Here is a 26,988-nt window from a genome sequence, read left to right on the forward strand (position 1 = left end):
CCTCTCCTTCCTTGCCTATTCCTTCTGAAGAGTTTATAACCATCCATTGTAGCACTCAAGTTGTGTGAGTCATCCCACCATGTTTCCCGACGGCAACTATACCATCCTTTTCCTGCTGCACAATGGCTTCCAGTTCTTCCTGTTTATTGCTCATACTGTGTGCATTGCTGTAGATGCACTTCAGCTGGGCTATTGATCTCACCAGTGTTTTGAGGGGAAAACCCCTAATTCCTATGTGACCATTCTCTGGTGCTTCCATGATTTCTAACATATCAACAATGCTTGCAACTTTGCTGTCACAAGGAACTCCATCCTCTACCTCCACTGAGACAGCAGTCCAAAGGAATTTGCAAGTACACTGTCCCTCAAAGATGGGACATGTGTCCCTCCTTTGCATGACACCTCCAGGCTTATATCTAGCAAGCCTAGTTTTATTCCTTTCACCCTTTACAGCTAGTTTAAAGTTCTTTCAATGAGCCCTGCCAACTCCTGTGCAAAGATCCTTTTCCCCCTTTGAGACAGGTATACTTTGTGTCTAGCAGGCCCGGTGTTGTGTAAACTGACCCATGATCAAAAACGCCAAAATTTTGCCACTGACACCAGGCTTGGACCCAGGTATTGATCTGCTGGCTCATCCTGGTTCTTCCCTCACCACTCCCTGCAACTGGAAGGACAGAGAACACTGCTTGTGTTCCTGATCCCTTAACCAGTTGTCCCAAGGCCCTGAAGTTTCTCTTGATTGCCTTTGGACTTCTTGTTGCCTACCTGAAAAATCAACAATAGATAAAAATCTGAGGGCCATACCAGGGTAGGAAGCTTTCTTTTCACATCTTTAATCCAGGCTCCAGGGAGGCAGCAGAGTTCCCTGAGAGGGTCTGGTCTGCTTATTGGGCCTTCCGTTCCCTTCAGACAAGATTATTCTATCACAATGACCCATCTCCTTTTCCTTATGGAAGCAGTTTAGACACAGGCATGGGCCAATTTAACCTCAACAAAACCTCCAAGCTTAGATGAATTATCGTCCTCATCATTGTTCAGTTCCACTTGCAGAGCCTCATACCTGTTATACACGGGGACCCGGGAAGGTGAGGCAGTAACAGAAGAGATTCACCTGCTTCGTCATGCAGGAAATTGTCACCATTGTTCCCTGTCCCTCAAGTCACTGTATTCAGCCGGGCAGAGAGAGGATAGGGAATCCTCCATATCATGCGTCCTGCCTGCCTGTTGGATTTATCTCAGGGAAAGTGAAATGTGATTCCAATAGTCTAATGCTTTCTCTCTTGCAGTCCCTGATAATCTTCAACCCACTCACCTCCTCCTGGAGCTCTGTCACTAAGCGGGAGGAGTTCCTCCACCTCTCACAGGAGTGCTCACTGCTGCCGTCCTGTCCCTCCACACAGCCTGCAGCCTGGCACCTGGATAGCAGCCACCCAAGCTCTCTTTGGGCAGCTCTCCAGGCTCCCCTGAGGTTCCCCTGGCCTGAGAACTCCTCCGAAGTTATCAACTGTATACACACCCCCATACACCCCCATACACCCCCACCCCACACACTCCCATCCCTACACCTCCACCTAGAATTTTTAAGCTCTGGTTGAAATTCAAAAATAAATCAGGATGTTCAGAACTAAAATTTCAAGAACATCCTTACATCATTTTAATCTGTTTGGGTTTTTTGTAAAGCTGTGATTGAGATATTTCAGAATGCAGTGTAATCTGACAGATTTTATATGCTGCTACACTACCTTTAACAGACAAACTATTTCATTTCAAGACAGACCAAAAGCATTCTTGCTACAGTTGTCTTAAATTAGTGTTGATTTAGGAGAGTTATTCCCATCCTTCCATTCAATCTTGCTTTTTCAAGATAAGATCACTCTATGTAGGAATGGAAAGATGGAAAAGATCACTCTATGTAGGAATGGAAAGATGGAACAGATAGAAATAACTGTTCAATCAACTTTAAACTTCTGATTCATATTGACAATAGGAAGGAAATATCTTTTTTTTAAAAGAAAAAATTGTGATTCCATACATATTTATGTAGAGGACTAGGTGGCTCACTGGATTAATGCACAACTTTCTTCTTTCATTTGCTTTCTACCATATCTCACGAGATTGGAGACCAACCTTTTTCAAATAAAAGATGGTTTCTAAAGAAAATTAGCTTAATATTGTCAACTAGGTTCTCCCTGAATATTTTTGGGTATTTCTAGTCACCCACATTGAATACACAGTCTTACAAAACTACATTTACAGTATATATGTGCATAGACGTATAGTCATATATCTATCCACAGACATACACATATATACATACAGTCCATATCTGTATGTTCAACTAGCAATTTTAATTACACATGAGGGTTAAAACAAACTATTAAGACTTACACTTTCACTTCAGAAACAAACACTGGGGAAATAAATACCAGAGCCATTCTACATCTGGACCCAGAATATGCAGTATCTGCTTCATTAATATCTACTCTTTTTCCATTTTCCTCTATAGTATTCTGATTTTTTAATAGTCTTTAAATGTTTCCTACTTGAAAAGCTCAGGATCAGTATCATGAATTATTTTCTTTCTAGTTTCCTAATTCAACCTACAATGAAAGCATATAATTCATACACATTTATATAAGAAAGTTCTGAAACTGTGCATAAAATTTTAATGGAAGTTAAACAAAGTAAATATAGGATACATTCACAGAATACTTTTAGTTTTCAAATTGCCATACATATGGAACACAGATCTGAAAAGGCAACTAAAGTTAATGAGAATCTGTATGTTGACTCAAAGACTTTGGCTCAGACTGAACTTGACTGAGTCTATTGCTTATTTCCAGCTGCTTAACTATAGTGGCCAACAGCTAACTTTAGGCAGATATTTTGAATACATTTCTGTTATTATTTTTCCATGTAAGCAATATGAACTTTTGCTACAGGGATGCAAGTCAGTAATAAAGTAAGGGGCAGATGGTCAATATAGTGAAAAAGAGGAGAATTAGTAGTCTCTGTAAAGAAGAAGCTGTTTATCAAACAGCTGTGTGATCTGAATGTCAAAATTATGATACGATCTATTTGGTACACTGAAATATGCCATAAAGTAAGCAAACAAGGACATTACAATGAAATTATGCAGAAACATTTTTGTGGTTTGCTGCTTTAAAACTCAGATTAATTTTGCTTGGTGAAACTCAATAGTCATTTTTAAGAGTGTTTATAAGGTTTTAAACATTTGCAGGGCTCTGAAGCACAAGTACATAGTAATATATTAGACGATCTAGTGTATCTATCCATGTATATTAAGCCTGAACAAAATGGAGTCTAACAATGTAGTTAAAGCCCCTTTCACGCTGATATTACTTCTCATTTACTGCCTGGCAATTCACTCATGCTTCCTACACAGTACATCTGTGGGTCAGGAAAGAGCATGTATCTTTGTGAACAATTATTGCTTAACCTTTCTTCTTCCATTCGTTTTTATGAAAAGCCTTGATATATCTGATGTTTGCAGTGGCTGAGGGGTTCATCTTCATTTCTTCAAGGGGTAAGAGCACTACATGGTGGTCAAAGAAAAACTACTGCAGGATAACTAGAGTGGGGATTTTAAACACAGAAATTCTTCTATGTTGTATAACAGTGTTACGGTATTGTTGGTGCTGTCATAGTTGGGGCATTTAAGGAAGTTTGAATTGCCAAGAAAGGTGGTATCTGTTATAAGACGAGTTTTTGTAAAGAAAATGTCTGCTTCTAGAGCAACCGAAAAAGGACTTGTGTGAGGAGATGGGGTCAAAGGTTGCTTTTCCTGCATGTTTTTTTGTTTTTCTTTTTCCTAACTGTACCACTTATTCTGATCAGTTATTACCTCTCCCTTCAATCTTTGCACTTCTGAATTTATGGTGGCCACACACATGGGCATCCTGATTCCCCAGTGGTAACACCTCTGTGTGTGTCAGGTTAATCAAAGTGGATTAACCTAACAGTACAAAAGCACTGGGTACAGGTGGCATGGGACATTTAATGAGTCCAGTCATGGAAAAAAGCAACTGCTATAGGTAAAGGTGTTCAACAATATCTGTACCGCTAATTTTCTGTTAAGTAAGCAATTCATAGCATCACCTATTTTGGTCACCGGGGAATGACTGAAAGCATAGGCTCAACTCAACCAGTGGATTCACGATTCAGGAGGACTTGCTTAGTTTCTTGGTTTGTAAACCACCTTGCCATTTTGCAGAATAGGCTATTACAAGGCAGTCTAAATTTCAATAGAGAAAACTGGAATAATGAATTTTTAGATAGACAGTTATAAACTTGTGTTCATAAATACAGATTTTACTGCACATAATGTGGTGATTGTCATGTTACAAACAGAACTGTTTGCATTTAGTACTGAACCAAGAAAAAACACGTTATCTTAAATACCAAAATAAACCTTCTCTCTCATACTGCTCATTTAAAGCTTCTATCTAAACTTTCTCTTCTGACTAGCTTTCTACTACAAAATTAAAGAAATTAAAGCATGCTCATCTTCACAGTTAGGAAAAATTACTTTTTAAATCTCTGCCAAGAGATACAGGTGTGACTGAAAAGTCTTTGCCTCCAAGATAGAAAAACTGCAGTAAAGTTATTTTAAAAATGCTACAGCTGGAATGCTGAACAAAAGAAAAACTCATTTGTTAGCTATTTGATCATCACAAGTCTTTAAGCATGGTCCCAAGATGCTTCTTAGGAGCTTCTATCTTAGCTTTCCTCTTGGATAAAATCACTTTAACTTTTGAGCCAAACTATCGCTTCTGGAACTGTATTATAGAAAGGAGAGATAGGGAGATATTTTTATTTAAAATCTAATTAATGTGATGTGGACCACAGACACCCACTTGTTTTTCGTCTAACTGGAAGAATATTGTTATTGCATATCACTGGGATGTAATGATGCAATTGTTTGAGTGCTTCAGTTTTGAATTTCCACAATTTGAGAAATATGAGATCATTCTATGTGTAATACCAGCTCCAGGTGTCATGATATTGGACATAAATAAGAACAGTAACTGCCATTATCTGTATTCCTACTTTTAACCATTGCACTTGTTTTGTTGTAGATTTTTGTCTAGAAAATGTACTAAACCCAAGAATGCTTATTTTCTTCATTGCTTACATAATAATGAACTCTTAATTTTTGTTATTCAGAGGTAAGTCATCCTTATTTTGTTACAGAGAGGTTTTACATCAGACCAGACTCAATAGATGATCAACTCAATAAGGCTGTTTTATCAGCTTTAGTATATAAGTAAGGTGAAACACATGGACAGTGACCTTTATCAAAAAGCACTTTCATGCATATTAATTCCTTGACACTTACATTACTTGATACAAGTGGGGCTTAGAGAAGGAAAATTAACTTGGTTGTGTTCAGGATTTGCACACCTCCACCACCACCACCATCACCACCACCCACCACCACCACCAACCCACCCCCCCCCCCCCAAAAAAAAAAAAAAAAAAAGAATGGAATAACTATTAATATTGTTCAGAAAAGAATTTCCATTAAAAGAAAATATCTTCTTTTCCAAAGGAGACATATGAATATATAGTAGTTTTACATCCATATGGAGTTTGAACTTCATATCTTGGCAGCTACCTGCATGGAATGTCTACTGATTATTTTCTTCTGTTGAAAATAATTCTTTCTTTTAAAATTTGTTTTACGCCTTTTGGAAAGAATTAAATTACTGAAAAAAGAAATTATTTGGAAGCAGTGAAGAAGAAAAAGAAGAGTAAGAAATAGACAAATGGTGAAAATGAGAAACATTTAAGAAGAAAATTAAAAGGAAATTGTAATAGTACAATTAAAAGCAGTGAAGAATTAATTTTGATTGCAGATTTCAAAAATAATATTTTCTCAGCTCAGCTTTGTTGATGCTGATGCTCTAAAAGGTCTTTTGGGATAAAATCCCTCTTACTAAAGTTTTTCAGCAAAGGGCCAAATATAAATCTTTTTTCATATGTCTATTTTAAATATTTTAATCAACACCAAAAGTACAAATTTAATTTATTAATATTCATTTAATATACTATTTTGCATTGAAAAGGATTGGCAAATGCTTATTTTTGTTTACTGGAGCCATAGCTAAGCACTCTTTATATGAAAGAACCTCAGGCTGGAAGACATTTCGTCCTATGTTTAGTTTTTGCCTGAGACAGTGCAATACTGAGTGAGTTATTTTTCACAGTTCCATCTCTGCCACTTGGGAAATCACACTATGTTCTTCTTCCCTTCTTCCCTTTTTTTTTTTTTTTTTTTTTTTTTTCCTTAAGGAGTTGTGTGTGTGTGTTTGTTTTCCCCTGTAATTCACACTGCTTTTCAAGGATGGCCACTTCTTTCACACATTTAAAGTACACTGCCAAGTATACTAAGGCTATACTGAGAAAGCTGCCAGATCCCTTTTCTTTGTGTCTGCCCTAGTCACCTCTTAATTGCAGTAATGTGAGGAAGGTCAGGCTTCTGTCCCTTCCAAAGAGTATTTCCAATGAAGAAGACTGGAATGTAGGGAAGAAAGCAGACACTGCCTGCTTAGAATGTCCCTTTTTATAGCCTTTGAGGACTGAGACCTCAGAGTACTCTGCATGCACTGTCACACAAAAGTTTAAACACAGCTGTCTGAGTTTCTCCTGCTGCTGCTGCTAACGGTTATATTAAAGCAGAAATTGTGAAGGTGCATAGAGGAAGTTTCAGCTGTTATGTTTTCAATACACTGGGCTTTTCACTGATAAGAATGTTGAAAGTGTGCATTGGAGACAGAACAGATTTGCTTGAGCTTTTGCTTTGAGTGTTATGCTGATGCTAAGATGAACATTGGTGAGTTATATTTCTTTTTTATCTTCCTTTAGCAGGTTCAATACTTGCTGCTGTATGAGCAATGCAGTGGAGTGCTAGAAATCCCAGAGACTTCTGGCATGCGGTGGGGACCGTGTTTTAGCACAGATACTGGACAGAACAACTAGGACAGGTACGCTGCTGCTACACATAAATAAAGAAGACCTAATCAAGGATGTGACAGTCATTACCAACCCTACCTGGGCTGACCATGAAGCAGTACTGTTTTAGATCCTTACAGGAGTGAGGAAAAACAATAGCACAGTGAAGTCCCTAGGCTCCAAAAGAATGTATTTTGGCTTGTTCAGGGAAATGGTAGGCAGTGTGAAAGAAGTGAGGCAAAGGCTGAGAAACTTTATGCTTCCTGTCCTTTGGTCTAGAGCAGTCTGCTCCCAAGCATCTCTGCTCACTGCACCTAGTGGCAGGTTCTGGGGAAGTGCTACCTGCAGCAGAGGAGAGCCGAGTTAGGTTTTAAGCAGGCATTTGTCAATGTAAGCAGCTAGAAAGCCTCCCAGGATCCTCAAGGAGCTGAGTGATGTTGATAGGCTACTGGCTAATAACTTTAAAGTGTTGTTCAACCAATGAATGGAAAAAAGGCAAATATTAGTTTCACCTACTTCAAAAAAAAGAAAGGAGGAGGATTTAGGTAACTACAAACTGGTCAGCCTAACACCAGTACCCAGGAAAACTGTGAAGCAAATCCTCCTGAAAGTAATTTCTGGACACATAAAGAAAAGAAAAATGATTTGGAACAGCCAGCTTGGCCTTGCCAAGGGCAAATGGTGCTTGATCACCCTCCTTGCCTTCTATGAAGAAATTAATAACTCTGGGAACAAGTAAAGAGCAGTGGATGTTGTGTACCTTAGCAGGTCTTTCAGAATGATCTCCCATAGCACCCTCTAGCTAATGTCTAACTGGAGACCAGCTTTAAGTTATGGTCCTCCCTCGACATTCATTAAAGGGTTGATGTTGCTGAACATTTTCATCAATGGCCTGGTTGTGAGATGGTCTACCTCTACCTTACTATGGAGAACTCCAAAGGACCTCATCAAGTTGAAGCAATTGGCTACAAGGAACTTCAGAAATTTCAGCACAGTCAAATGCAAAATTTTGTACCTGGGATGAAACAACCCAATGCAACAGTGCAGCCTGGAGAGTGACTGGATGGGGAGCAAGCTCTGCTGAAAAGAGCAAGAGGTTGGCTAGGTGGCTTCAAGAGGTCCCTTCCAGCCTATCTTATTCTACATGTCTATGACTGGTTGCCATGGGATGGCAGCCAACCTCACCTTCTTGTGTGACTTCAGAGAACAAGAATTTGTAGAAGTACAAGCATGATTAAGGTGTAATGCTTTTTCTTTTTTTCTGTTTTTTGGGTTTGGGTTGTTTTGTTGTTGTTGTTTTTTTTTAAATGCAGAATTTATGCTCTATACAGTTCTTTTCAATTTTTTTGCCTACAGAAACATAAAATTAAAAGGATCATTTCAAATAAACATATAAAAAGCCAAAGCTTTCATTTCCTTTCTGTTGAAAGAAACAAATCACCAAAAAGTTTTAAAAAATGGTTTAGCTAGGAATACTGTTTTTTCTGGAACCTGGAATAAAAAAAAAAGTCAAATGACCTTCCTCCTCCCTCCTCCACCTGATGAATTTGCATTTTTCATTCAGCTTCAGTAATAATTAATTTTAAAAATGTGGAACTAAATCCTAAAAAAAAGTTTAACACACACACACACAGAGGGAAATAACTAAAGAAAGAACTGGGCAAAAGGCTTGGGTGAAGTGTCAGTAGTTTGATCAACAGAGAAGTTTTATATCAATGATTGCTTTTTCAGCATAACACAGCTGAACACGTAAAGCTTCAGCTTAGTTTAAAAGATGAAACTCCATGCTATACATAGTGTCACTACAAGTCAGCTTAAAATCTTAGTGGGAAGAATGAGCCTAATTTACTGCAGTTTCTGTATATTTGTATTGCATGACTAGAAATTGACTGAAAGTCATCCATTATGTGGATGTTGGGAAAGGTGGAAGAAAGCTAGGGACTGTATTATTGATAAATATCTACTGATGAAATATTACACTAGTAGTGACGTTTTTTAAAAAAATCTCAAATCCAGTTTTGAAGAGGTTCATAACATCAGATACTGAAGTAGTGAGAAAATGTCCTCTGTATTTTGCATTACCTCATATGAGAGAGGCTGGTTTATTAATTGCTTTGTATTTAAAGCAATTTTAATAAAAGTGAATAGATGATCTTGAGTCAAACACAATCCTATCAGAACAAAAGTATTTTTTTTATGCAGGTGTAACAGCTAATAATCTATGCTCGATAAAATACCATCTAAACATATAATAAAAATTAAAATGTTGTTTTGCAATGAGCCATTATATTTTTTCCCAAGTCAAGGTCTAAAAGCCTCAGCTTTGCCCTTATAAACTGGCCTGCATGAGGGAGTAGAAAACCCATCCTAAAGAAAGATGTGTGCTAGATATAAGTTAGATTGGATGGACAGACAGAACTTTCTTATCTCTTGCTCCAGCTCAGACTGCAACTTTGGGAATGTGCTGGCATAGTGCCCCCACTAATGAGCTCCTCAACATGCTGAGACCATATGGGACCTTGACAGAAGCAGTATGACATCAGTTCAATTTCCTTTTTCTTCTAAAGCTTGGAGTATTCATATATACAGAACTATGTTTGCCTATCCAACTGAAAATTTATTCTTGTAATATATGGGAAAAAGGTAAAACGATTTGTGGCACATGAGTCTGTACAAAATATGGCTTTATGTGAAATGTGTACATTGAGGAAATTATAATTACTTAGAATATTACAGAGTTGCGGGTAACTGTGATTACTTTTGCTAACTTAAAGTTACAAACTAGGGAACAAGGAAACATTTTCAACAAGAGTGTGGGAGAATTTCCTTTTTAATACACATTTTGGAAACAAACACCTTTGTTTTAAAACAAACCTAATGGTGTGTAATTTCTATTTTGTATTTTTAGAATGCTTTGAAAGTTTGACACACCTTATGAATTATCATGTGGGCCTGTAACAGCTGTAATTTTATCAGTTATCCTCTTCATCAAAAGACTTTTCACTTAAAAGATACTCCGGTAATGAAGGAATAGATAGACTGTGCAGTACAAAGAAAACATCTTTATGTTCTTCCTTGCTAGTTGTTTTTTTTTAAACAAAGTTTACCAGTCCTTCTGACAAAATAAAACCATCTTTTGAATATAATTAGCTTGTCTGTCTTCTCACAGTATGGTCTTTTAATTATCTTATTGCATATTATAACCCTTACCATACATAATGTTGGTCATAATTTATTTTATTCATTTTAATTGACAGTCCTAACATAAAACAATTTAAACTTAATGACAGAGAGTGTCATATTTTAAAATGTACTTTGCCTCCTTATGATAGAGACAATTTCCCAGTGACCAGTGTAAGAAAGTGGAATGCACTCCCATAGGAAGTTAGAATCATGACAGACATCTGGCTCCAAGGGCAAGTCACAAACTCTGTAATTTTCTCAAACATAAAGATTTACCAGATTACTATAACATATTAGTAATTAAGTATTACCAAACGAATGACAAATCTCACTCTTGTGGTGCAGAAAATGAATCAAATACATTTGACATAGGCTGTGTTGCTTACTGCACTTCTGGATATGGCTCAGCTATTTTAACAACAGTAAACAGATCTGTGTATTATTGATTGTTATGGACCAGCTTCTACAAAGGTAGTATGAATTGCCTTTGTAAATGATGGCTTTAACACTTGAAATCTTCTACCTGCTGATTTGAATGGAATTTTGTACATTGTATGCTCCTACTGTTTGAAAAAAAAATCTGGCTTTGAATTTTAGTCATAAGCCAGATACTGTATATTATTTCATCCAGAAGAGCTCTTTTTTTGGATGAAGTAGTTAATGACAAGATTTTTTTTCCAATGAATTATAAAAAAATGTTTAAAGTCTGTCATAAATTATATTTACAAAAGAGTTTCCTAGCTTCCAGATGTGTAAGCATGGAACAATAATTGTATCATCTCTTGTGGCACAAAACTCCTAATAGCTTTGCATGGAGCTTTGTAGATTTTATTGTCATATTTCGTTGTTCTTTTCTGTGATTATAATGGAGGGCTTGTTAACTGGACCTGAATGTAACCTTAGAATTTGAAACCATTATAAAAATTAATTTCCTGCAGCATACAAGATTGATACTGTCTATCTGATACCCTTCATGCCATCAAATCACTTTCAATATCACATTAAAATAATTTTATAAAAGTGTTTCCTAGACAAAATTTTTAATTCATAACTAGAGATGATTTTTAATTCTGAAAAAAAAAAAATTATCTATCAATTCCAGATACAGATAAAGACAAGTGCTGAAAAGAACATGGAGGTAATATACCTTAGGTAAATATAATTGCTTCAAAAACATTCATATAATTTTAATCTGTAGGTTTTAATTTACAAATTCGGCAAGTTTCTAAATGTTATAGTATAGGACTGTAAACCCATATATAGTATTATAAAACTAAAAGCATAAAAAGACTAAAATGTGAATTTAATAAATCTCATTTTACTGATTCTATTAACTTAAACACAAAACTTGCCAGTACACTTATGCACAGAATTTCTATTTTTCTTGAACAGCATTTTACTAAAAAATTATGTTTTGTTTTCTTGGAATCTTTAACCAATTATTTTTTACAAGACATAACTCTAGACACTTTTCTTACGTGTTGAAATTTCCTGGGTTTTTTTGGAAGTGCATAAACGATGACAAAAGGAAATTTCCTGGGTTTTTTTGGAAGTGCATAAACGATGACAAAAGGAACAGAAAACAGAAAACAAAATGTGCAATCATTTTAGAATATGCATCTGCTAGTTAATGCAGTGACAGTCATCAGTATGAGAGAGGAAGAGTAAAAAAAAGATGACATTTTGGTGGACTGGACAAAATAATCAATCATTACCTCTTGCAGGACAAAAAATTATAGATTAGTTAAAATTCACTATGTACTTTGATAAGAAGTATTTTTTCCATTAAAAGACATAAGCATTAATATTTCCATCCAAAGACAAAATAAATAAAAGCATTTGAGTATGTGACAGCTGTGCCTGCAAGATAAGAGAAGCATTGTGAAACAGTGGAGAAGTAATTCTCCTGCAACTTATTTATATTCCTCATTGCTCTAAAAATGAAGGGGGGGGGGGGGGGGGGGGGGGGGGGGGGGAGGAGGGACAGGCTGCATGGGGGGAGGAAAATCAATCCCAGCATTTTGGGGAAAAGTTCAATAATTATTTTGTGAACACTGTGAATTGGTACGGTGATACCTTTATTCTGGTTCATTTGCCAGACTTTTGAGATACTAATCAACACAGTGAAGAACTTTCAAGGGGCTCTGAAATGTGTTTCTTTCTTAGATTTCAAATGTTGTAGGGCAGCTATACAGTTGCTAAAAGCTATTCTATGTCTGCTGTCTGATGACATACAGAGGCTAAAAACTTTTTATGACATATAACTTGATTGAACAAAGATCTAATAATCCCCTGGGCCTATGAAGAGGGGATCATTGGTTCTCTTTAAGAAATAAAAAAGGCTTATTGCTAGGGATATAGCATGGTGCACCATCTCCCACTTCTAAAGCTTCGCCTGGGTTGTACATCAGGAGATATCTCTGCTAAACAATACTGCATATTTCAGGTATGACAAGATCAAATTGTGGATTCACTGGAAGTTACACTTTCACAAAAACTCTTCCATTTCCCATATCCTACAGAGAATAGTTACAAAAGAGAAAAAGAGCCTTCATTTCAGTAGCACTGGAGTGATGAAATCTAAAATAGAATGAACTTCTGAAAGGGCATAGGCTTAATCTCTTAGGCATTCCTTTTGCTGAATTCCTTATGTCTGAGGAGACAATATACAATATACAATGGTACAAAATGACTACTCTCAGAATTAGACATTGCAAATAGGTTGGCTATGAGTTATCATTATCTCCATGTGTACGCTCCAGTGATCTTTACAAGAGTGTTTTATACCCTGATAAATCCATGGATGTGTTCTGGGTTAGGAAAAATGATTGTGTGTTCTAAAAAGAGCAGATGGTCAGAAATTCACTATGGAGAAAAATAAGATCTAGTACTATTGGTGGAAATGAGCTTTACTAACTGACCAACTAATGTGGTCTAAAGCCTTCTTTTTACCTGTGCAAAACCAAGCTTAAAAATTAATTTAAAGACAAAGGCCTGTGTCAAGGAATAGGACAAGCACACCTCAAATTCCTGAGGGAGCCTGACAACTTTGATTTTCCTGAAAATCCAAACCATCATAGAACATTGGTTTCTGACTACCAGGGCAGCGGTTCATTGCTCCTTCAACTGAAGAGAGGCAAGGGGCTACCTGAGGCTTTCAATATAAAAGCAGTAAATTAAAAGAAAAGAAAAAGATTAAAAGAAAGCAAAAAAAGAAGTTGATGGGGCAGAATTATTTTTTTATGGGACTTTAAATTACAATGTAGAAAGATGCTACTCACATATATTATCCTCTGCATGCCCAAATAGAGCTGATCATCTCAGAATACTTTCCTTGAGGGTAAAAGCTCTCATTAAACCACTATATGGCCTAACACAATTATTTGCAAAGATTTATATGTGATATAATTAACAGCTATAGGAAGCCACATATTTTAAATCACATGCCAAGTGCATGTTTGTGATTGCTACATAGTATATACCGTAATCCAGATATTTCTTTCCTTGCACTCTCTTCCCTTTTTTTGTACTTCTTTCCCACTGGCTAGTGTCCAGATCTTCATGTTGCCTGGTCACAGCAGGGAGCTCTGTCATGAAGTCTGTGCTCAGCTCCCATCCATAATCCTATACCTGGCACTCTTCATTTAATAATGCCCAAAGAAACACCTTTATCAGACTACCGTTCTCAGAGTGACAGTCCAGTCTCTCAGCTGTGCTTATGGTGAAGCAAATCCTATGGCTCATCTAATCTACTACCTGTGTGCTAGCTTATAATCTGGGATGGCAGGCTCTGAAGACTTCTGCTCCCCATTCTTTCAAATACGCATACATCTATGTGGGTCTGCATGCACAATGTGTATGCTCTTATGCAAAGGAAGCAGAAGTTCTGTATTAGCAATTTCTTCTGAGACAACTCTCCAAAAGAACAGATACTGCATTCTTACCACCCCCACGAGCTTCCACTACTTATAAGTCTAACAGTAGTATTGAGCAAACAAGTCAGGGTTGTGTACATAATTTCCTGTTATTGATGGCAGGCTTTGAATGTGGCATAAGTTGACAGATGTGTGCACAGAACAAAACAAGATGTGCCACATACTTTTGGTCTACCATATTTCACTGTTTTTTCTTTTTTCTGAGAAAGTTGCTGAGAAATGAGTTGCTGAGAAATGCTATTTTGAGACACAAAAAAGAGAGCATATGTTTATGGGTGTCTCGTTTAGAAAATCTGACATGCCGTAAAAATATGTTTGTCAATTCTATCATGGTTTTCTCCCACATGCTGGTGATTGGTGGCTGTAGCTAAAGCAAATTGCCAATCATGGTTTCTAAAATTGATACTCTGAGGACATACAGAGACAGTGGAAAAGTCAGTATGTCCATTTTGGTGAACAGTTCTCCAACAGCAGGTTTATTAGCATTTTCACCAGTTTATTTAAAGCCTGGGTTTGGTTCCACCACCACCACCTTTCTCCTAGTAAGGATCAGTTACTCCTAAATATATGTGTAAAACCATCTTTTGGAAAAAAAAGTATCTGCAAGCAGACAGCCTGCAGGAAGAGAAGTAAATAAATGCAGTCTTAGATGTCTTCACCATATAACAGTGAGAGTAATCTTAGAGAGAATTGTTTAGATGACATTAGAATCATTCCACATTTCCACAAACCTGAAATAATTTTCACTCCAGTCCTGCATGGTCTGCCTGTGATAACCCAATATAAGCATGAGGCAGGAAATGGATAGGTCAAGAGATGGATTTGGAAACTCTTTTACAGCTATGTGGATGCCTCCTAGTTTCTCCAGAAGGCAGAGCTTTCAGACATGACACAACAGTACTGACTAATCAGTGTTTCCATATGGTGCAGAATTTTAAGAAAGAAAATAATGTATATAGGAAAAGTAATTTGAAGTGTGTGTGTGTGTGTGTATATATATGAGTACATAGAAGTACATATGCAATGGAAAAAAGAAGTCTGAAGATTCTGGAAAAGATCTAAGTGGAGTATCTCATCAGAAAGTTTTCCACATGAATTGGCAGCAAAATGAATGTCATCACGAAATAAAATAAAAAAGCAATATTTTCTCTAAGTTTCTCTTTCAGATGCATCTGGAACATCTTAGGTTAGTTAGGTTGCATGGACAACAAGATGAATAGTCAAATTGCTTGGAATTCAAGAACAGTAAGAATCAAAATAAGTAGGTAAGTAAAAGAATATAGCTGAACCTTCTACATTGCAGCCCTGGGGTGACATGAAATATTAAACTGTGCTTTTAACTCCTTGTGCAAAGGTGAATCCTCCTTGATGACTGAACTTTGAGAAAAAATTCTATTAACAAAAATGCTCGATTTTACTTTCCTAATGATCATCTTGTTATAGATTCTTCACTGTCTATGTCAAGCTGAGGAATATTTTTTCCATAAATATTTGAGAAATAACTAGCAAAAGAAATCAAAATTAATAATAAATCCTTCTACAAGTACAATGAGAGCAAGAAGCCTACCCAAAGGTCTTCAGACAAACCGATGATCATAACTCCTTTGAAAAACATTTCTGCAAACAAGCAGAAAAAAAAACACACACACAAAAAAATCTACTCAAATTTATTTTGGAGAAGAGAAATCCATTATGGATTACTAAATACATAGAAATTACATATGGTTCAGGCCATGCCTCAGCTGAAAATCTGGGGGCTGTGAGGCAGACAATGTGGGAAAAGTTTGGAATAAGACGTGTTTTTCCATTTTTTTTTACTTATATCTTACCACTTCTTTTAAAGAAAATAAAAAAGGGTGTTTAACTGAAATTATAACAAAGTGATTCCTACAAGAAATTTATTAAATGCTTTCAGATTCACATCATGTCAAAGTAATAGTATTATTTCACTTTTCTTTGGTTTTACAATTTCAGGAATGATACTAAACACACTTCATCAGTGAGTAAGTAAATGTCAGATAGCCCCCAAAACACATCAATCACCTTACGCTTAATGCTAACGCTAAACTACACTAACAATATGTCAAGGCATAACACAACAAAAATCTGTTTAGAACAACTGTCTTTGTATTATTCTTGGTCCTATTAAACTAAAATAAAACATACAACATACTTAAATATAAATGTTTGTTTACAACTTAACAGTATAAAAATGTAGTAGAAAATTGTTAAGCAGTCATCAAGTCTTTTCTTCAAAGTAAAAGGATAAACATGAGAAAATATATAGGGAAAAATTACTGATAGGTAAAAATTCTGAATTCCAATTATCTTGTTTGAGTATCAACCTAATTCAAATTAAGCTAGCAGTTAATAATAGCGAACTTTCCAGAAATTAAAGTCTTCTCATGCTGTTGCCACTAACTAAAAGTTGACAAGATAAAACTACATGAAGTAGTAGACAGTTTTTAAGTGTAATGAACTGGGATTGTTGCATTACATAAATAGCTTTTAAAATAAGTTACTATTATGACTATGTTGTCTCCTCATCAGAGTTTAATTAAATAATAGGATGTTATGAAGAAACTGGACAACTAATTGGCTGATATTTAATGTACTGCATGCTGGACAGAACAAACTGAGAGGCAGATCCTGTTGAAAATTATAGCGGATGCCAGTCACCATATTATATGAGACTATACCATAGTTTGGAGAATACTTTGTTCAATGAGGAATGTCAGTATATCTATAAATTCATTGTAGCTGAAATCAGGATGCAGACACACTATTGTCTAAAGTCATTCTTAGCCAGAGCATCATCAAAAACAAATTTTGATTGTCCTATCTCACAGTCGAGCAATTCAGCCACAACAGTCATAAAAGGCATGGCTGCCACAGCCATAGATACAGATAGTGAGAGCTATATGAGTAAGTTAATTACAAACTGCTGGACAGAAACAAGAAATTTTTGTTGCAGGCTATAGGGCTAAAATATGCTAGGGAAAACCTTTATAATTCCAGTATTTATATGCATTTATGGACATTTATGTATTCATATTTCTGTACATTAATTTGATTCACCTCTGGTTACCGTGGCCCTGTTCTCCCAAATACAGGCCTCATGACAACCTATACTTCAAAAGAAAAAAGAAAGGGAGAAAGTGTGACTTTCTTTCTGAACACAGTTCAAAAGAATAGGTAGTAATCTGTATTTATTTTCCACAATTACACTAAAGAAAACGAAAGAAAAAATGAGCAATGGAAGGAATTTTCTTTTGTGCTTGCAAGTGTGAAGCTTTTCATGCCTAAATGCTGATGGCCACTTGTGTAAAATTGAGTGGTCGTAAGTAAAACAGACCATTTGACCTTCATCTCCTACACTTTACTGTGTTCTATGATTAATTTTTACTAGAAGACAAAATGAGCTTTGTGGGGAAAATAAGTCTTTGTATCTTACTGGCAAAAAAACCCTTGCAAAACTATATCGTCAATGAATTAATTTAGAGAAAAGTGAAATCTGTAACTTTTGTTTCATGTGAAGAGCTCTCTCTAAGCGGTAGCTGAATTCAGATAGCTCATTATCCTGATACATTAAAAAGTTAAGTAATAATATGTTCTTTTGTATAGCCGTCTGATGAGCTTACTTTGATGACTTCTTCCAATAAACCAGCATAATCTCCATAAAGAAAGTCTTATGTAAATCTCATTGTACTCTTAAAAAAAGGCTTACACATCCCTACCTCCACTCACTGTGTAGTTGTTAAGATTCAGCTCTCACTGAAGTGCAGAATTATCTTTCTGTTGACTTCTGTTGACTTCCTTATGTGCATGAGGCACATAAAACCTCTGGCCTGGCTTATAATTGTATTTCAACTGTTATTCTGATTTTCAATCTTGCTTTGAAATATTTTTCCTATCTTGGCAGAGATTCATCTAGCTTCCTGTCTGCTACTCAAGCTTGGTTTTGGAAGTATATTAAAAGTATAACCTTTAAAAAATGGATTGAGATTAACTACTGCTGCAGGTATTTAACGAATGTTCTTTGAGTGCCATAAAACATTGGGGCTTTTCAAGCTGTCAGTGAGAGAGACAGTTATTACTATGAATAATAGATAGAGTTTTGAGATAATTTATATTTTTTGAAAAAATAAAAATCCTGTAACTGTAAGATATTGTTCTTGCAGAGAAGAACATCAAAGACAAATTAACTTGGTAGCATTCTGGACCTGACAATTAGAGCTGTTTGAAGAATATTTGTTAAATTATTTACTTAACACATTGTGTAATTTTTTGCCCTGGTAAAATGCTTGGAAAAAAACAATATTTTTATCTCTGGGTAAATTCTCAAAACACTAGTTTCCTCAGTGTTAGAGACCCCTAGGTGTATTTAAATGTTTGGAGCAATCAACATAAGTACATTATTTGTGCTACAGAGCAATTTTAAAGCTGATTACAGATACTGAAATGGGTAAATTTTATCTTAAGATTTAGTTAAAGAAAATTTCATTTGACACAAAGAGAGAAGACAGTAATAAGTAATGGGTTCAAAATAAGATGTCTTGAGTTACCTTCACACTGTGTGCATTAACGCACTGCTTAAAAAGATGGGACCATAGCCTCAGCATCTTTTGAGCCTATTACCATTTACCCTACCTGAGGTCTCACCCATCAAATTTCTGTTGGTTGTATAGTTCTTTTGGACATGGAAGTCAATATTAACCACTTCTGAGGTGAAAGATATTTGGTGGAGAATCATAAGGATCTTTCCTTAAGGAGAGACTTCTCTTTAAAGAATCTGTTTCTTAAGAAAAATCTTCTCAAAGTGATTAGTGAGAGAGTTGAAGAGCCTTTTTTGGACAATGGATGCAAGATATTAGTAAACAATCTCCATGAGGAATGCAAAATCACGTGAATGTGTCCTACCACATCTGATAAACCATGAATTGTTACAAAGGCATTTAATGACTGAAGAGATAGAATGGTGAAAGAATAGGAAACTACAATTGTGCAAAAGAAAGCGAACAATATGCACCTCCTTTGTGGCTCCAGATATCCAGACATGGCAAATAATGGCAATTGTTGAAGAGATGGAATATAACCTGGAAAGAAACAAACAAGGGATAACATTGAGAAGACATGAAAACCAGTAAATAGTACAGGAAACTGAAGGCTGTGAACACCACGGAATACTTAACAGGAGATAATTCTAATTAATATACTCAGAACTCAGTATACCCATGCAAGCACTTTTCAGTACTTCATTATGGAAGGTTTCAACAAAGTGGCAGTGATTCACAAGAATGACCAATTAAGGCCCCTTGCTAACAAACATTTTGACATATTCCTAAGTCAAATTCAGTTTATCCGAGTTCAGTCTTTTTGTAGTAAAGGGAAACAAGGTACAACTTACATAAAGTCAAAGAACTGCAGAAGTCTTTATGGAAATGTTATCTACCTGAGTATACGAAAATAAGCTTGAAAGACTATATACCAATCTCCATAAGATTGTGCTAGTGGTCTCATCAACTAACTTCTCAAAATAATACTGAGCAGAAAGGAACAAGATTTTTTTGGCAAGCCAAAAAATAAAGTAATGAAGTAAGATGTAATAACTTGTGTATATCTTTACACTATAATTTTGAGATTAGTAGCATATCTGGTATTAGTAGCAGAAAAATTCAATATATATGTAAGTATTTATCTACACGTATGCATACTCCTGAGTTTCTTTTATTCAGGTTCTATCTGAAAATTCAAAATAAATACAATGACAAATCAAATGCTTTTCCTTCTAGGTAATGTCAACAACACCGTTCAAATATAATTATATGTATGACTAATTTCCACTTCTAAATGGAAAGAAGACAATAAAATAGTATTCTAGAAATTTATTTCTGTTGTGATTGTATATTTGATGTCTCATGAAAGGTGAAAAAAAATTAAGTATATCTATATTTTAACCCAATGTTATAGTACATTATGTCTTTTGGTACACTGCCATCTTCTTCTCAAAGGATCCCCACAGAACTCAAGAATAGTTTATACTCACATCACTAGAAGAAGCAAGAGGCCTTTCAAGATATTAAAGTGAGATTTAAAAGAAAATTATTTGAATATGTTTTTTCAGTAAGTAGTGTTACTTCTAGCATTTCTAGTAGCAAAGACTTTGGCTTTTGGTTGCACATCCTTTTCTTCTTTTTATAAAATAAATAGAATTAGTAAATTTTTGAAGAGTTAAAATAGTAGTCATGCCATCTCAAAAAACATTTTTAGATTTTGCAAACCTGTACGCATTCCACTGTTGAAAATCAAACATATTTCTGCTGAAACACAAGTTGTATTAACAATCAAAGGCAAGCTCTCAGTTCAAAAGTCTTCAAGATCCATTAATTTAAATATGATTTCCCATCTTCCTTCTTGTGTCCCAGAATCTTATCTCTCATTATAAAAAGCACTGCAGTTTTGCAGAGTCCTTGTATGCAGCTGTTAGTCATGGTGCTTGGAATACACTGATTAAAGAAATAATGTAAAAAAAAAAAAAAAAGAGTAAGGGAAAATGAGATTAAATCTCTAACAAAGCTTTATTGCTATCAATAAACTCTCCTATCTCCAGTACACACACTTGTTAAAACTATATGGAACAAATTACCATCAGGACAGACAATTAAGCTGGAAAAACAGTAGTTGTGGCATGAAATGAAAAAAAGCTAAGAAATTCAAATTCACATTTAACACTTCATCATTCCATTCCCGCACAAAGCATAGTATGTGCCATCTTTGTTTAAATGGCTGTTAGATCTGTGCACTTTTTGACTTCTCAAAATTATAGTACCTGCATTTATTCTGAATTCTTTAGCAGAGATGTAGAAGTCTGTATTTATGTTTGGCATAACTGCTTGCTACAGAAAGTTACTTTTAAAGCATATTATTTACCAGAGAAATAAAAATGCCTGTTTTAAAACCACTCACAACTTCTGCCCAATCGCACAAGCAAAACTGAAGGGAACACTAGGGGTGCAATCAAGTCAAAGCTGGCACCAGAACGGATCTTAAAAATACTGTAAGATTGTCTAGATAAATCCATATTCAATCATACAAGGAGTTCTTCTGGAAAAATATATCTACAAATAAAAATACTGATTAACACTAGCAAAACTCCCATCCAAAATGAGATGTTCAGAGTCATTCCTAAACAAAAAAGTATCTTCTTTTAAAAGAACTTTAGAGGATTAAGTTTGGTGCAAGCAGGAGTAATTACAAACTTTTAGGTTAGACTCCTAACATATTTTCTCCTTTGAATCTGTAGAGAGTTAGAGGAAAAAAAGGAAAAGGGAGACTTGGATTGACACTCATATCTATATCCCAGCACTGTAAAAAAATCAGATTCCAAGATGCAGCATGTTGTTCCATTGGTGGAAAAAACATATACCTCACTGAAATGTCAGGATGGTGTCTGGAACCAGAAGACTTACCCAGACTTCATATCTCTTTCTTGAGATTTAACCAAAACAAACTGTCTCCTTCAGGGCATGCCTGAACTAGTTAGGTAATTCCCTCACTGACCGCTGTCCTGGCAACACAGCAAGCTGCCCAAGAACAATATTTGTGCATATACAGCATAGTCTCAACCAAGTTCAATAGAGATTAGAAAAATAGGCATGTAAGTCCCTGTTGGGGGGAGGGGGCATGCCTCAAAGATGTTTAATACTGACAAGTTCCGATATGTAGAAAAAACCAAATCAAAGTTACTTTCTGGATACAGAGTCAAAGATGCCTTACTCCCTACTAAGAACATCCACCTGGATGGATACAGACGATTGCTTGTTCAAGAAACATGTTAGCCAAATAACTCTGTTTAACCATGGTTGTGCAATACTGTTTACATGCCAATAAAATAAGGAGGACCTTCCTCCTTTCTATATAGTAATTTAGTTGTCAAAGCAGTGATTCTCAGCTTTTGTAGCTGGTAAATTAGATTGGGGGTGGGGGTGGGGGGAGGGGCCAGATCCCAAGGTAATTTTGTATTGCCAAACTTTGTATTGCCACAGCAGTTTTCATTTTGTGACCAAAGTAGGATGAAAATTTAAGTGACCTCTTATTACTTACACCAGATTTGTGTACTTGCTTGTTTTCAAACACATATATTTTATTTATCTTTTTAAAACTCTATATATACTTTTACAGTGGTTTTGCATTCCAGTCTTTGATATATTATAGCACATTAATTGTCTTTTACCAGAAGTTACAAAATATACGGGTTAGAATACTTTGGAGTAAGAAATATGCACTCCTTGGCTTCTTTTTGAACAAATTCAAGCTCATCTCCTAAAGTTAATGGATCAGCATCATACAGGATGGACAACTCCAAAGTTTGCTTACATATTTTACATTGAAGAATAATTTCTTAAAAGAATTCTAAGATCATGATTCAAGACTGCTTATTCCCTGCCAAGCATTTTAAGCTTATCTGTTCAATGCACTCTTGTCAGATGGTTGTGAACCTACTGTTCTCTGGGTAGCATGCTGGCATACTGCTGATCCTGCTGATCTCAACCTAACAAGACAAATGTTTCACAAAGAATGAGGTTTTGCTTGGGATTTTTTGTTTGTTTGCTTCAGAGCATATTTCTAGTCACAGTCCTAAGAAGATTTCACGTAGGTGGACATACCAATTTTCAATCCTGTGTCACGTTAACTAGGTTTTCAGTGAAACATCAGTGCTTATTGTGTCCTATTATTTTCCCTGCACAATTTATTCCTTCTATTATTTATCTGGACACTTTTCTTTTAATATGCATGGATTGCATGACATACAATCCTACATCTTTATTCCTATTTTGAAGGGTAACATTCATTTCTACAACTCTTTTCAGATTCAGCCCATGAACTAAAGAGCAGAGCAGGATCACAGAAATCCATGGTAAAAAAAAGAAATAAAAATGAAGTGGTAAGAAGTGTGAAAGTTAATTTCAGCATAGCTGAAAAAGTGATTGTACTTTAATAAATTTGAACACTGTTCTATTAGCAATAGGTTGACTATTAATATGAAGAAATTAATTGAGTAAACTGATTCAGACTTTTCAACCACAGTGCCAAAGATTATACCTCAAATAATGCAGCTGACATCAAATCACATACTCAGATGAGCTGTTAAATGAAATTATTAAGATTTTGTAGGAAAGAATGCATCTTGTTCAAATAAATATTGTTTTCCATTTTGAAGGGAAATGGGAAAAGAGGCATGAGTTAAGACTAATTCATATTATTTTCAGCAGGTTGAATCTTAAGAGAAAATGTCTGTCTAACATCATTGCTCCTCACTGTTCAACCAACAGGTTATCATGGATTGTCATCAGCAAGTGAATGAAATCTCAGAATAGAGTGAAAACAAATAGATCATTCTTCACTACTTATCTGAGAAATGCACCTGTGTCCTGGGGCAAGAAGATACCAGACAACTCCATTTCCCATAGAGTACCAGCCTCTAAAAAACTTCAGAACTGGTCAAGCCTCCATATTTATTACCCTCCTAAGTACACTATAAGAATTTCTGAAGTGCTGCAGGAGCCAGCAGTAAACATCAGGGGAGGTTAACACTGCCAGGACTATCATAAAAAGCCAGCCAGCCAGCCTGACTCTGATCTCAATTTCTTTGGAGGGAATCCAGTAGAAGACAATGGAGCTATGTTGGATGTGTAGTGCTAAATTGAGATCTAAATCTCCCCTACACATTTTAAGGGTGTCTGCTTAAATGAAGTTTGGGACCATTCTATAGGACTGACTATACAGCTGCAAACTACTCCAAGTGTTTATGTTTATTTCAGAATCTGATAGGTATTTGAAACTTTGGCACACAACTGCATTTATTCAGTGACAGCCTATATTTTCCAGGGTACTTTCGTTATGGACATGCATTGTATGTACTTGACCATCTGATATAATGACGTCATTAAAAAAAAAAACATTGTTGGACCATACTTTAATTTTAGTCTGCCAGAACAAATTTCGGTCCTAGAATTTTTTCTATAAATAAATTGAAGGGTAAAATGAATTAAAAGTCATATTTTGTAAAATAAAATAATTAAATGTGCACAGAAACAGAAAACTGGAAGTGGATATTCAGGTTAATTTTTCAACCATGTTTATTTTTATTTTGATAATATCCAGTAGGACTAATTCTATTTATGTACTTTCTATTCTACAAAAGCTCTACTCTTTTTAAACAAGGCCATACATGGGTTGGAGGCAGATCTTTGTGTCACATATATCAAACAGAGAATGTCCATACTCTTTGCTTAAATGTGGCATTATACAGAGTTACTGAAACATAATAGTGAACAGCTTGAGGTTCGTGTACTTCTGTCTTTTAAAAAGCAAGTTGAAAATTAAGTCAGCATGGTTTGACAACAATGTTATCCATGCATTTGAAATTAATTAGATTACAGTGAACAAATTCTAGCAGTTTAAATCAGTGGAATATACAAATGGGTAAAATAAGCTTATTAATTCAATATATTATGGCAAACCTGTTGTTTTCATTCTTACTCTAGATTAAATTAGAAGTTGCAATTAGCAGTCATCACAGGAATTTTTGCACTTCAGGACCACAAAATCCTCAGCAATTTGAGATCAAAATAACACTTGGGCACTGCAATAGTTATAATTAGGATCATGTAGTTCACCATATAAGAAAGGAGCAAAATTATCTTTGGAAAACATTTGGCATGAGTTGGCTGGTACTTCTGAGCACTAACAAAAGCTACAATAAAACTTAATTTGAACTGAATTGAGAGACAAAACATGAAAAGATAATAATGCAGAATGTACTTGGATTTAAGCTTGTGGGTTCTTTCAAAACTATGCCAGCTTTCATGGATACCCAAGTTTAAGAAAAACGTATTGCAAATGTGCTCTAAAAGCAAAAGCTGTAGGGTCTCAAGAGTGAATAATGTGGCCCATCCAGTCACGTGAATGCATAATGTTTCTGTTTCTAATTTTTTGTATTTTTGTTCTCAACAAAATTTTTTGTATGGATTACCCTTTCTATGCAGTGGTTGTAGCATGTGACTCAATTATATTTCTGAACTGCCTTTTCAGCTTTATGTATTCTTAGATACAAAGATCCCTTTCTATGCCCATTGTTCTGTGAAGTGGGAAGAAAAGCTTTAACTCGTATTCTGGTGTCAGGATATGACAGAATTACTAATGTTTCTGATGTTGAAAGAAAATTAATATTTCTCATTTAGATTGTTTCCTTGCTTCCCCCCACCCCCACCACCCCACCCCTCCCTTGGTTTAGCCTATTTTAGCTTTAAATTCTGTTCTGTGTGAAAATAATACAAACCTAAAATTTTCAGCAAGTCCACTTTCAAAACTCAGCTGTGGTTCTAAATATCATATTTTAGGATGTAGTCAATATAGTCCCAGCAACTAGAAGTAACACCATCCCCATTTTCGTTTACCCATTGAAGTGCTGGAGTGAGTTAGAGAACTAAAACATCTGCTTTAAAAAGAGATGCTACTGGGTTCCTGTTTAATGATAACAAAGTAAAGTTTGGCCTGTCCATTGCAAACACTCACTCACTCCTGTTAGAAACTGTCAGACAGACCAGAAGTCTTAATTAAAAGTAAGAAGATTGGGTAGCAAGAGTATGTCTGAGAGTATTGTTATTTGTGATGGGAAAAGGTAAGCAAGACCTCCTCCTACAAAATCCTAACAAGGCTCCAAAGTTTATTGATTTTTCTTGCCTGGAGACTAGAATCACAAAGGAAATAAATCTTTACTATTAATGCAGTTAAGCTGTGCTTAAGCTCTGCTGCAAACCATCTGCAAAATAAATCTCCCTCGCAATTACCTATATATCTAGGAAAAGTCTTAAAAGGTTCACTACCCAAGTGTATGTACATTGAACAAACAGATGGAGAACACTGCTAGGCCACAAAATACATCATACACTGTAAAAAGATTATCCCCTGAGAGCCTGCCAACCTAATTAATTTCCTATATATACTTCCCTGTCCCTTACTTCCCATCCAGCAGTTCAGGGGCGATGTTAGACTTTTCTGCATTCATATCCTTTAGGTTGGGAAAGCTACTATAAATGTTGGAACCTCTGCCTTGCTAAACATTAATGAAACAGCATGTTAGCTTTACACTAACTTAGTTATAAAGTGGGATAATTACACCCATTTTTAAACACTCCATAGGTAACACTATCACAATTATTCAGAATGAATAGAGGGTGGGGGGTGTGGTCTTACACCTTCTCCTTGACCTACCCATTCCCTTTTTTCCCTTTTGCGTAACACTGTTAGGAAACAAGTAGCCTACACTAACAATTATTTAATCGGGAACATTTCCCTCATACCCCTAGTGTCTCCAGTAATAAATTAAATTAAGATATTCTACCCTGGCCTTCTCAAAGAGACATTTGCCTCTATATTTCATTTAGATCTTCCATTTCCCACATATTGTCCTACTTGGTCCCAACCCTTCAAACTCTGTTGGTCTTAAATGACTTTTGGTCAACAGAAACAGTGTTTTTATTTTGCTTTGTATTCAATTTCTACTTAACTCAAAATCATGTGATGTTTAATCACAATATTTCCAATATCATTTATGTAACAGAATTTGAAGTGATGTAAAAATATTTTTCAAACATTTAAGAAGCGATTAGCATATTTTTATTGTTGCTATATTTATAAAACATTAGCTTTTAATAATCCTGCCCAGAATATTCTATTCCAACCCCAATTCCCATTTCAGAAAGTTGCAATACTAACAACATGATTTTTCTGCTGTTTATTGATCCATGTTTGAGCTCTTTGAGACCAGCTGATTTTTCTGTTTGGCTTTAATTGATTGACACGGAAATTAAATTCCAGCTGAGCATTTGGT

This window comes from Falco peregrinus, chromosome 2 (genome assembly GCF_023634155.1).
Source record: "Falco peregrinus isolate bFalPer1 chromosome 2, bFalPer1.pri, whole genome shotgun sequence".
Taxonomy (NCBI): Eukaryota; Metazoa; Chordata; class Aves; order Falconiformes; family Falconidae; genus Falco; species Falco peregrinus.